Raw genomic sequence first — 13457 nt, 5'->3', positions numbered from 1 at the left:
TTAGTCCTCATTTTTGCTCATTTTTCTCTATTTTTAACATTGGTTTAGATTTATTTTATTATTATTATTAATAATAGGAACGTAAGTCTTGAAACAGTCTATTAGGAATAAAAGGGCTCTGAGAGGCAATTAGGAATTAATGCTGACAGGGTTTAAAATGGAGAAATTATCAGTAGCTTTCAGGAAAATGATCTGACAGGAAAAGACAATTCATTACAATTTGACTTCCTCCACCTCCAAAATATTGAAAATCAAGCCAGCAAAAATACATAAACTGGCTTCATGTCTGCAAGCTTGTAATAGTGTGGGTTCTCATAAGCTGAAAGGGGATTTACTGGTCTGCGATGAGTTGTTTAAAAAGAGGTGTCATATTTCATACAGATTCTTTCACAGTGTAAGCCCATCTTGGTGTTGTCATTTAAATGTTAACCATTAGCTGTAGCAGTTTAAATTGGCATTATTAACATTTCTTTCCAAAGCTAGATGCTAAAAGAACTTCGGTCTTGCTTATACCTGTCTGCATTTCTAGCCACAGTTTGAATGATGGCAGAATAATTGGAATCAAAGGTGATAAGAAAATGAAAAGTAAAGAGAAATCAAGTACCTGCGCCAATCAATAAGTAACTATATGTATTAGGGACAAATACAAATCTTCTCTTCCCAGAGACAACAGTTTAGCTCATCCCATAATGTCTAATTCACATTTCAAAAGCTGTATAATGCAAATTGGTTTTTATAGTCAAAATACAAATTGGCTGTTGATCACTTTCTTAGCTTGTTCTTCCTTGACGTTGCATGAGGAATCTCAATAAACACCATGTTTTAGAAATATAAATCTGGAGAGACAGAGTTGCCACAGTGTTTTATGAGTCTGAGTTGTATACTTGGAGGGGCTCTTTTCTCTTTATGTAGGTTTTCAAGTAGAATGGGGCTCTGGGGCAGGAGACAGTTAAATAAGCAATAGTATGAATATATACCACTGCAAGAATAAACCTTTGAAGTACTCCAAAGGTAAAGTAAAGCAAAGGAAAAACTCTCACTAGTTTTCATGAGCTGTGGATTATTGTCCCTACCCTCCTTCTTCTCAGCACTGTTCAAAGCATATAGAACTGTGACTAGCCTGTTTAAATTGGGATTAGGGATTCTGAGTCCTGTGTTTTGTTTCATCTTGGTTTTGACATCCTTAATATGATTATTATATTCAAAAGGCACCCACCACTATATTAATTATGTGCTTGAAAGGTAAATATTTTTCATTAATTCTGTACATGATCCAGAATCATAGAATCATAGAATAGTTAGGGTTGGAAGGGACCTTGAGATCATCTAGTTCCAAACCCCCTGCCATGGGCAGGGACACCTCACACTAAACCATGTCACCCAAGGCCTCATCCAACCTGGCCTTGAACACCGCCAAGGATGGAGCATTCACAACCTCCCTGGGCAACCCATTCCAGTGCCTCACCACCCTCACAGGAAAGAATTTCTTCCTTAGATCCAATCTAAACTTCCCCTGTTTAAGTTTGAACCCATTACCCCTTGTCCTGTCACTACAGTCCCTGATGAATAGTCCATCCTCAGCATCCTTGTAGGCCCCCTTCAGATACTGGAAGGCTGCTATAAGGTACACTTCTTCCACAAAAATTATTTGATAAACATCTAAAAGAGATAGAAAAACTGTTTACAGAGGAGTTTCATTATGAGACAAGTTTATATAAACACAATACATGTGTTTCATCTGTTTGTGATTGCATTTGATGCATGGGCATGTTTAACTTCAGACAGACATCTGTAAACATCATTGTAGTAACTATTTCTTGGGTTTTTGCTCATTGTATTTATCAATACATGTACTTAAAGATCAGAAAGTGCTTAAGTGTAGAGCTGGATTGGAGACATTACAATGACATTTGTTACAATCAAGATCTACAGGGTATATGTTCCATCTATGTTTTGCTCTGCAAAGAGTTCTCTTCTAGGTCCTATGTAGCTGCCAATGCCATGAAGATGCCTCTGATATTCCAGGGCATGTCAAGCAGCACTAGATGCTATCTAGGCCATTCAATCATGAACCTGAATCCATTCCAGATTGTTTCAAAGAGTGGTTTTGGCAGGGATTCACAAAACAAAAAGTTTTGCCAGTTTACCTTTGCATTCTTGAACACTCCAATATGAGAAGTTAGGGTAATATGCATCTTGGTTTTATTTCCTTAAAAATTCAGCATGTGCATTTTTAAGCTATTCTTTTGCTGCTCCTATAAATTTTGCTTAAAGGATCAGTCAAAATACTGTCATCTGCTGCAGTTTATTATCTTTATCCTTCAGGTCAATTATATGAGGAAGAGAATCTTCCAGCTTTGAGCTTTAACCTTTGCAAAACTTTAATTTATTTACTTTTAGAAATAAAATTCCAGCTTCATTCTATTCAGAATACATCTAATTGCCCAAATGCCCTTTCATAACAAAGGGAAATGCCATATAATTATTATTAGAGATTCAAACCAGAAATATCTGCTTAATCAAAAGGAAGTATTCTGTGCATTGGGCTTTTAAATACAGGGATGAAAATGGCAAATAATTAGTTAATTATGATAGGAAAATTATATCTAATCTGTACTGATTTGTGAATGTGAGGGTGGTTAATTCTTGATCAGTGTCATTAATAACCTGCACAGAGATGAAGCTGAGCTGCTTTCTTGTAATATCATGGATCTTGCCCCACCAATTTCTTCTGATTCTTATTTTATTGAACTAAAATTGTTATTTCTAGTAAAATCATTCACAAAAGGTGACCTAGAAACTGATTGTTCCCACTCCGTGGCTCTATATATCTTTGTAACAGCATGCTTGCCCCAAAGTCTTGCAGTCTCCACAAATATGAGTACCAAAGAGAAAGTAAATTAAAATATTCATAAGGTTAAAGTGCATGTGGACAGTTCCCAAATTGACTCAGTGCCTTTTAATTTTGATTCAACTTCTAAGTCTTCTTGTGAATCCCATTTAGAACTGACAGAAGTTGCTTGAATTATTTAGGCTCCTATTGTAAAAGTACAGCTCTTTTTTTTAGTATAAACTGTATAGCTAGCTAAGATTAAGCCATTAAGATGCTTAGAGTTCATGTTCATCCAAGTCAGGTCTTACCTCAAAACATCTCATCATCGTTAAAGCCACCTCTTCAAATCCAGGAAACAGACCTTGCACAGCATTTGTCTGACAGCAGAGTTTCTGCTCTAGTTGCCTGTTGGCAATTGCTGGGCAGGGGTGAAAGACCAAGAGGAGAAATAACTAAAGAAACTCACTCTGTGGGTCCAGAGAATGCAGCTGTATTAATCATAGGATCATAGAATGAATTGGGTTAGAAAGGACCACCTAGGTCCAACCCCCCTGCAAGTCATTAGGAGAATAATTTACCTTAAAGGCTGAGCAATTCCACAGAAAGAAGCATTTACAGAAAAACTCCAATGTCATTAATACTGCAGAGGACCCCAGTACATCCTGTCAAGAACTGAGACATCACCCTGTCAAGTACTATAACAACCAAGCAACACGAACCTCAGCAAAGTGGACAGGGGTTATGATGAAGACTTCTTTTCACTGACAGTTGCCAGTTTGTCTAAACCAAGCAATTATGCTGCTTTTGCTAATCACAACTTTTCTCAAGGTATTTAAATAGCAGCCTTTCTTTTTATAATGGCAATTTGGAATATAAGCTAAAAATTAATCACAGTAAAAGTGCACAAAAGGTACAGAAAAGCATCATCTGTTAAAACATCTTTTAGTATGTGCTTATATCTTGAAAGTTTTAAGTTTTTAGCTTGATTTTGGAAGACATTGTTTTGAAACTGCAAATATTTCCTAGGGTAAGAAAACTTACCATGCACCTTTATGAGTCAGTGCCTGCTGAGAACATTTCACATTTCTTCCTTATAATTTTTCTTTTCAATATTTGTAATCAAATACTCAGCCTGGTTTCTGTGAAGTAGTTATACTGGGAAATTTTGAATGCTATGTCATTGATCCAACAATAAAAAGAAACTCCTATGGTTGCATACAAAATCCTGCATAGTTTAATGCCCTGTTTTGTAGCTAAGTTTGGTCTATTTGTTGGTCTCTGAGTCATTAAAGAACTTGTATGCCTAAAGAATTACCCTGAATTTGAATTTTCCATCAAGCTGCAGCTTAGTGAGAGTATCTCTTCTATCCAAATGCCATCAGCACCTTCCATAAGTCACCCGATGCTACATCTCCTAAACTATAGCGATATACCTACTGTCATCTAAGATGACACTGTATTTCCTGCATGAAAGGTGTTAACACACATACAGGCCATGATCTTTAACAAAATACAGAATAAACCTCCTGATGCTTATGTATGGAAGTTAAAATAATAGAAAAGGCTTTGTGAAAAGAATTAAAATTACATTTTTCTCATAGTTATCCTAAGATCCACATTAGGATGCAAGCAAGTTTTTTAAAGGATCTTTGATGAAAATCTGCATCATTTGTGTCCCAAGGCTGTGAATGAGAATTGTGTCATTCTATATTTTGGGGCATTCTGAAGACATTTCAAGTCCATCCCTTTTTCAAGGCAGGATTATATCTACATCATTTGTGACGGAGAATAAATGCATCTTCAGTTCCAGATACTCTACTGCAGCCAAGCCAACTAATACCCCTGGTAGATCACCGTGACCACATTGTTTCTTATTCTAGGAACTATGGAGGAAAAACTATTCTTTTTCCTGTTCAGATTATTCTGTGTATCTAAGGACTCTTTTCATTTATTTTATAAATCATTCATTTTATAACTTCAGTTTCCTCAGCTTTCATCGATGGTTTTGTTTTCTAGTTCAATCATACATCATGATATCCTCAGTTGTCTCTGCAATGGACTCACATCTTTCTTGAAATGTGAGGTCTAAAACTAGCTATAATATTCCAACTGATTTTTTTTTTCCTTACTCTGGAAAGAGAAAGACTAATTCATCAGTGAGATTTAGTTTCAGGTTTGACAGGAGATGTCTTTTAGCATGTACTAAATCATTCATATTGACAGTAGCAGCTAGGTATCTATTCTTAATAATGGGAGCATAAGAATGCAGTGAATGTGAAGACAGAGCTAGACATCTAAATTAGATGTTTTAATCTGTAGATGTATGCCCACAACATGAGCAGTGTGATCATTTTTATAGGCAGTTCCATAACATTTGTCCTTTTTTTTGCAAAAGATATTGTCCCTCATTTTCACCTTCAATTCACTGTAATCTTTTGATCATTTCCCAAGGAACCATGCTCCACTGCCATTTATTTCCTATGTTAGAGTTGTGCAACTACTACATCTAGTATGCTGGTATGCTGCACTTCTATAAATAACATCCTTTTTTTTTTTTTTCAGGCCATTCCTCCAGTTTATCAGGATAATTTTGAAATATAATCCTATCATCCAACACACTCAAAGTGCCTTTCATCTTGTGTCAGCTGTAAAGTTAACAAGCATACCCTATAATTTTTCAATCAGGTTATTAATGAAATAATCAAGTAATATCAGGCCCAGAAAAAAAAAACCTTAATGGAACATCACTCAGCATATGCTGATAACCAACCATTAATGCTAACTCTTTGAATATGGATATACAACAAGCTTAAATTATGCCTTTATCCCAAAGGCCATCGTAATCAGACAATATGCATTCTCAAGGAATATATTCCACTAGTCTGAGTGCACTGTATGCACCTGTATGGAAGTGCCTCAGTCAGAAACAAGCAATGACTGTGTCCAGGTTTGCTACTGCAGATCACAGTAGGCTGATTAAGTCATCTTTCTTTTCCAACAGTTATCATGACTCAATTTTCTGATTGAATATTAGCTGGCATCTGCATGTGAGGATGAACAATGCTCTTACTTGGCTTAGTATGAGAAGGGCTCCTTGGGATACTTCATCATGAGGGCTGGTCCCCTAGATGTTTAAATAAACAATATTATATGTAATAATAAAATTATATGGTTATTATAGGGTAAGAAGAGCGTGCAGCAAGCTCACTGCCCTGGACTTCAAGAGAGCAGACTGTGGCCTCTTCAGGAACCTGCTTAGTAAGGTTCCATGGGACACAGCCCTAGAGGGCAGGGGGGCCCAAGACTCTTGGTTGTTATTCAAGGATCAGGCTACAAGCTCAGGAATGTTGCATCCCAACTAGAAGGAAGTGCAGCAGGAGGGCCAGGAGACCTCCTTGGATGGATAAGGAGCTGCTCAGGAAAATTCAAAGGAAAAAAGAGGCTTATAGAAGGTGGAAGCAGGGACAGGCGGCCTGGGAAGATTACAGGGATGCTGTTCGGGAAGCTAGGGACCAGGCGAGGAAAGCTAAGGCCCAGTTAGAATTGAACTTGGCTAGGGATGTTAAGGATAATAGGAAGGGATTCTATAGGTATGTAGGGAATACAAGACAGACTAGGGACAACGTTGCCCCCCTTCGGAAGATATCGGGAGAACTGGCTACCCAGGATTTGGAGAAGGCTGAGGCTCTTAATGACTTCTTTGCCTCAGTCTTCACTGGCAAAAGCTCTGACTGCACCACCCAAGTCTTGGAAGGCGGACATAGGGACTGTAAGAATGAAGACCCTAGGCCCACTCTGGGGGAAGATCTAGTTCGAGACCATCTTAAAAACCTAAATGTACACAAGTCCATGGGGCCTGACGAAATCCATCCGTGGGTCCTGAAAGAGCTGGCGAATGAAGTTGCTAAGACACTGGCCATCATATTTGAAAAATCATGGCAGTCAGGTGAAGCTCCAAATGACTGGAAAAAGGGAAATATAACCCCCGTTTTCAAGAAGGGGAAAATGGATGACCCGGGGAATCACAGACCAGTCAGTCTCACCTCTGTGCCACACAAAATCTTGGAGCAGATTCTCCTGGAAGGCATGCTAAGGCACATGAAAAACAAGGAGGTGGTTGGTGACAGCCAGCATGGCTTCACTAAGGAGAAATCTTGCCTGACCAATTTAGTGGCCTTCTGTGATGGGGCTACGAAACTGATGGACAAGTGCAGAGCAGTTGATGTCATCTACCTGGACTTGTGCAAAGCTTTCAACACTGTCCCACATGACATCCTTGTCTCTAAATTGGAGAGACATCAATTTGATGGGTGGACCACTCGGTGGATAAAGAACTGGCTGGATGGCTGCACGCAAAGAGTTGTGGTCAATGGCTCGACGTCCGGCTGGAGACCGGTAACGAGTGGTGTCCCTCAGGGATCGGTGTTGGAACCAGTCTTGTTCAACATCTTTGTTGGTGACATGGACAGTGGGATTGAGTGCGCCCTCAGCAAGTTTGCTGATGACACCAAGCTGGGTGGTTTGGTTGATACGCTGGAGGAAAGGGATGCCATCCAGAGGGACCTTGACACGCTTGTGAGGTGGGCTGATGCCAACCTGATGAAGTTTAACCATGCCAAGGGCAAGGTCCTACACCTGGGTAGGAGCAATCCCAGGCACAGCTACAGGTTGGGCAGAGAAGAGATTCAGAGCAGCCCTGCAGAGAAGGACTTGGGGGTGTTGGTCGATGAGAAAATGAACATGAGCCGGCTTCAGTGTGCGCTCGCAGCCCAGAAAGCAACCGTATCCTGGGCTGCATCCAAAGGAGCATGACCAGCAGGTCAAAGGAGGTGATCCTGCCCCTCTACTCTGCTCTCGTGAGACCTCACTTGAAGTATTGTGTGCAGTTCTGGTGTCCTCAACATAAAATGACATGGAACTGTTGGAACAAGTCCAGAGGAGGGCCACGAGGATGATCAGGGGACTGGAGCACCTCCCGTATGGAGACAGGCTGAGAAAGTTGGAGTTGTTCAGCCTGGAGAAGAGAAGGCTGCGTGGAGACCTCAGAGCAGCCTTCCAGTATCTGAAGGGGGCCTACAGGGATGCTGGGGAGGGATACTTCATCAGGGACTGTAGTGACAGGACAAGGGGTAACGGATTCAAACTTAAACAGGGGAAGTTTAGATTGGATATAAGGAAGAAGTTCTTCACTGTGAAGGTGGTGAGGCACTGGAATGGGTTGCCCGGGGAGGTTGTGAATGCTCCATCCTTGGCGGTGTTCAAGGCCAGGTTGGACAGAGCCTTGGGTGACATGGTTTAGTGTGAGGTGTCCTTGCCCATGGCAGGGGGGTTGGAACTGGATGATCTTAAGGTCCTTTCCAACCCTAACTATTCTATGATTCTATGATTATTGTTGTTGTAATTTTTCTCATTAAGTGGCTTAAAAGCTGACATATTACGCAGATGGGAGATGTTTTCTTCCAAAAAACAAGCTGTACGCCATGTGCCTTTGCCAGAAGAATATTGCAGAGCCAGCTCTTGACTGAAGTTAGTTTATGCTTTCTCATATGACAGGTTTAAGTGGCTCCTGGAGCAATAAATGAAATGCAGTGGAGAAATAAGTGACAAGTCTAGCAGGCCTGTCTAGCTGCCTTATGTACAGAGTGACTGAGTCTGTTAGCTAAGTAGTGGGTATAGATCTGGCTGTCACCACACACAAAGAACAAAAACAAAACACAAAAATCTAGACCCGGTAAGAAAACCTAACCTTTTTTAAGTAATTTATGTAGGATTATTTCTAAGAAAATTCAGTTTTCTTTTACCTCTGGAAGTAACAGTGATAAATGTATGGTATAATTTTGAAAACAGTTAGGCAAGATGGATAATTCTGTACCCATGGGTTAGCTGCCATCCTTACTGATATGCCAGGGTCTGAACTAGGAACCTGATGAAGTGAAAATTTGTTTAGTAAGAGTCAGTGAACAAACCTATATAAAAATAAACTATAAACTATGGCCATTATTATGGAAAAAAAAAGGTGAGTTCTTGACATAATTAACATGAAATAACATTGCTAATATTGAGAAGGCATTTCTAAATTTCATATGTGATAGTAGAGTGAGTTAAAATATAAAGTCTAATGCTAAACTACTGCCAGATCTGAAACTCCATTTGCAGGAATGATTTAAAATAAAATAATACAGATGTTTTCCCATTCCTGTCTGTCCTGCTCCTCCATGGGAGTTCCGTGCCCCTTTATCTTGGCTGCTTGTGAAGCAGCTGTTGAATCACTTACTACAGTTTCTCAGAGCGAAAACTGGTACAAAGTGGATAAGCAGCTGCTTTACAAGTATCTAAGACATCTCTGCAGTGATATATAAAAGAACTTTTGCAAGTGCAATATTTAACCTGTCCCTAGTCATTCTTAAGGGCTCAAAGGACCCATATCTGGAGTGGATTGAATAGAGTTCAGTAGATTTTGTAAATGACTGTACAATACATATCATCGTTGCTTATCCACAATTTAGAAGGGTGTTCAGGTCCTCATAGCAGAATTGCTACCTTCCACCCACAGACATGAAATTAGACTGTTTCAGTCATGCACTAAAAAAAATGGATGTTTTCAATCTAATTAACCACAGGGATTGCAACCTCAGAGGTAGCTGCAGACAGATGCAGTGTCTATATATCTCTATGCATATATTTATGCACATGTAACTATTCTGAGCACATTTCAGAATCCACCCTTAATACCAAAGTGTTTGATTCAGAGCAACTGCTATTAACATAAGTGATGAAAACATAGAATCATAGAATCATAGAATAGTTAGGGTTGGAAAGGACCTTAAGATCATCCAGTTCCAACCCCCCTGCCATGGGCAAGGACATTTCCCACTAAACCACGTCACCCAAGGCTTCATCCAACCTGGCCTTGAACACCGTCAGGGATGGAGCACTCCTCAAGTTCCCTGGGCAACCCATTCCGGCGCCTCACCACCCTTACAGTGAAGAACTTCTTCCTTATATCCAATCTAAACTTCCCAACTTCCCCTGTTTAAGTTTTAACCCATTACCCCTTGTCCTATCACTATGCTCCCTAACGAATAGTCCCTCCCTAGCATCCCTATAGCTAATATAGCTAACCATAGTGAGCTTGAGATTCCCAACTTATGCCTCAAACAAATTCAAAAGATTTAAGTTCATTATTCCCTGATATTATATTTTTATAACACAAATTTGATGTATTATGTACCATATCATGAAGCCATTTACATTTCAATGAGATGAGATCCAAACATGCATACAGCTCCCTTTGCCTACTTATCTCTATTGTTACCTATATATAACATAGATCTATATTTAGGGGATGTTATTAAGGTGCATGTAGGAATTCACTGAATATTATTAATAGAAAATTTTCTTGTGAAACAAACACATTTTCAAAGGAGTTCTTTTAAATTTCCAGTACCCTTTGTGTTTTTTCCCAGACATGACATTCATGCTTGAATGAAGAATTCTATTCAACCTTCAGTCACCCACTTGACTGATCAGCTTGCTCAAAGCAACAACAAGAGGTGATACAGATCTATTAAAGAAGTTAAATGACAGAAAAATCAAAGTTATAACAGCTCCCTCGGCTAAGTGATTTGAGAGGTCAAAGCTCCTTAGTTCTGTTTAATAATAAGACATTTCATGTTATTTCTACACTTTGTGCAACTTTGTGCTGTTCAAGATTTGCTTCCAAGAGCTAATAGGTGACAAAAGAAACCTTTGAAAATAGTTGATGCAGAAAAAAGCAAAAACCTAGAGTTAATATTATTATAACTCTACTTGCAAACATTTATTAAGTTCAGCAGCAACTTTACTTTTGAAATACTATGCTGGAACAAATAACTTTCTGTGGGAGAATAATAATACCCCTGTAATACAGACCTAAGAGACTGCTCATTAAGCTCACTCTGAAATTGGAAGGCTTTTACCATCAGTGCAAGTTCTACTGTTTTATCCAAACTAATTCTGAAAGTTTCAAATGGTCAAGTTGCCAAACCCCCCTTGGTGACTTCCTTCTCAAGCCGAACAACTATAAATGTCGGAATAATGATATTTGAGCTATATTTTTTCATTTCTACATTTCATTCACTGTTAAAGCTTACACCTTTTCATACAGAGGAAAGGACTTCAATGCCAGAGATATTCAGACTCGGAAAAGTCAAAACAAAATGCAATATAAATAGAAGATATCAAGCACTAAAGTCTATATATAAATGGGGTAGAAGGCAGTCTGTGCAAAAGAATTACTTAACCAGATCAAAGTTAGGAAATTGAAAAACAGAATGGGTTTTTGCTATCACCTAAAGAAGGCCCAGAAACTATTTTGAGAATATGCCACTTAGCACAGCACAAAATCACTTGAGGGACAGTTCTAGTTTAACAATATTGAGAGTTAAGATCCACTGCCTGGGAACATTCCCAGGTACTGTTTAATTTACAGCTATGAATGTCATCACTGCACTCTTTTTGGTGCTCTGTGCTGTAGTAGAGGTCAGATTAGATTAGTTCATTCTCTTTTCTGAATCTCAGATCTGGGAGATCACCTTGGAGCTGTCATTGAAAGTCTGACCCTATCAAATAGCGCTGTGAAGTGCTGAGAGCTTTACGCAGAAGAAAAGCCATACTGAACAGAATCTGAAAGAAAGAGACTTCAGAGAAAGGCAATTTAATAAAAAAATATGGCCTGTATAATTGGTAGAGCTCAAAATGCCGCAGCTGCTGGTTTATATGAGTTTTCTTCCAATTCAGCTGCTTTATCAGAGCTTCTTTTCCTTCATGCGCCATTTGATGTATGAGGGCTGTATTTTTGATGTCAAATCATTGTTTTCCTTAAAAAAAGAACAATTATTTACACATTGATTTCTTATGCTCCACTCTGAACCAGATGCTGGGTGTCTGAAATGTCAGGTAACCTAATATAATGAATGGCGAATCAGTGAGAAGGCAAAAATAGTGGCTGTAGCTAGAATGCAGGGTTACACACCATGTGGACAGCTTGTGGGAGTATTGTGAAGTGTGTAACACTGAGGATAACACCAGGCTTTTTGTAATACAAGAGGCATAGTTACAATGCTTAGAGGTGAAGTTTTTATATGAAAGTTTATATGAAGTTTTTATATGAAAGATGTGGAGATCAGCTTAAAAAGAAGGAGAAAAAACAACGAACAGATTAGGGAGGAAGAGGTAATAAAAGCAAAATAGCAATTAGATAGCAAAGCTTTGTATTTCTGTCTGACTTTGTCAATGAGGTCAAGAATACAACCCTGCACCATTCTCAAAGTACTTTAATTAGCTAAGTCTCTTTACTAATCCATGCAATCTTTTTCAATACAAATACAACTGAAGGATCACTGTTATTATTACTATTATTATTATTAAACCAGTAAGAACACAACACATTGTTGAGTTGCAAGTTCCAAAAGCTTTCAAGTTCATTACACAAAATGCAGTTTAGAATGCTGCATACTGAAACACTTCTGCTGTTTTCTCACACAATTGAAGTTATTCTACCAGAAAATTTGGGGTAATATTAATAAATAAAAACCATAACATTTAAATTCACTTCTAAAGAAGGTCTGTCTCCATCTATTCCAATGCAGCTGTTGTACTGAAACCCTAATGAACTCTTCTAGACACGAGTTCTGAATAAAATATCACCTCATAGAGCATAGATTATGTTTTAGATAAAATTTAAACCAGGACATGGAAAGACTGAGGTTTTTAATGTTCATTCTTGTTTTTGCAAACACTCTTGTGCTTAAGAGTAATAGTAATCTCATTAACTTCTTGTACACATACTATGCATGTAGGAAATAAGAGACAAGTACAAAGCAACATGAAGTTTGGTAGATGAAGAGATGAAGAAAAACAGAAATTCAGAAAGGGCTCTTGTTTCTCAGCATCCTTTCAGGACAAGACTTTATCCACCAGCGACATGCCACCTGCTAACCCTGCTGCAAGCACAGAAATTGAAAGAAAGAAAAACTGCGGAGGCTTCATTCATAAAATTCAATAAGCTTGGCTAAGCTGAAAGGAAGCATTCACTGCTCCCTCTATTAATTTCCTGGATTTTTTTCCTTCTTTTGTCATCATCTTTTTCTGTACACACCAGAAAACAGACTTTCAGCAAGACGATGCTTTATCAAATAGTAAACAATACCAGATCTGCCACTTTTACACCTCTGTACCTTCCCAGTTCACCTGACAAAAAGAACTTGCTCTTCTAGGTCAGAGAGCAGTGGCAGTGATAACCATCTATTCAGAGATTTCACCAGACTGTGCTGGAAGGACTGTAACAGCACCTCTATGGCAGATTAACACATTGTTATGATGGGTGAAAGCTAATTGATACTTAAAGTTCTTTAATTTTGTTTTCCTAAGCAATAGAAATAATATTCCACTTGTAAGACTATCTTATCTGTTTATATTTCTATGCCATTAGGACAGTATAGTTTTCCATATATATCTACTATTTTTACCTCTTATTTTTACTGAGATAGTGTCAAAAATCTTGAACTAATTCTTCTTTGAAAAAACTATAAGGGCAAAGCAGCATTCTCAAGTGCAAGGGCTTTCCCATGTGAATCTCAGAGCT

Source organism: Psittacula echo, assembly GCF_963264785.1.
Source record: "Psittacula echo genome assembly, chromosome: 2".
NCBI classification, from domain to species: domain Eukaryota; kingdom Metazoa; phylum Chordata; class Aves; order Psittaciformes; family Psittacidae; genus Psittacula; species Psittacula echo.
This window is presented reverse-complemented; position numbering follows the sequence as displayed.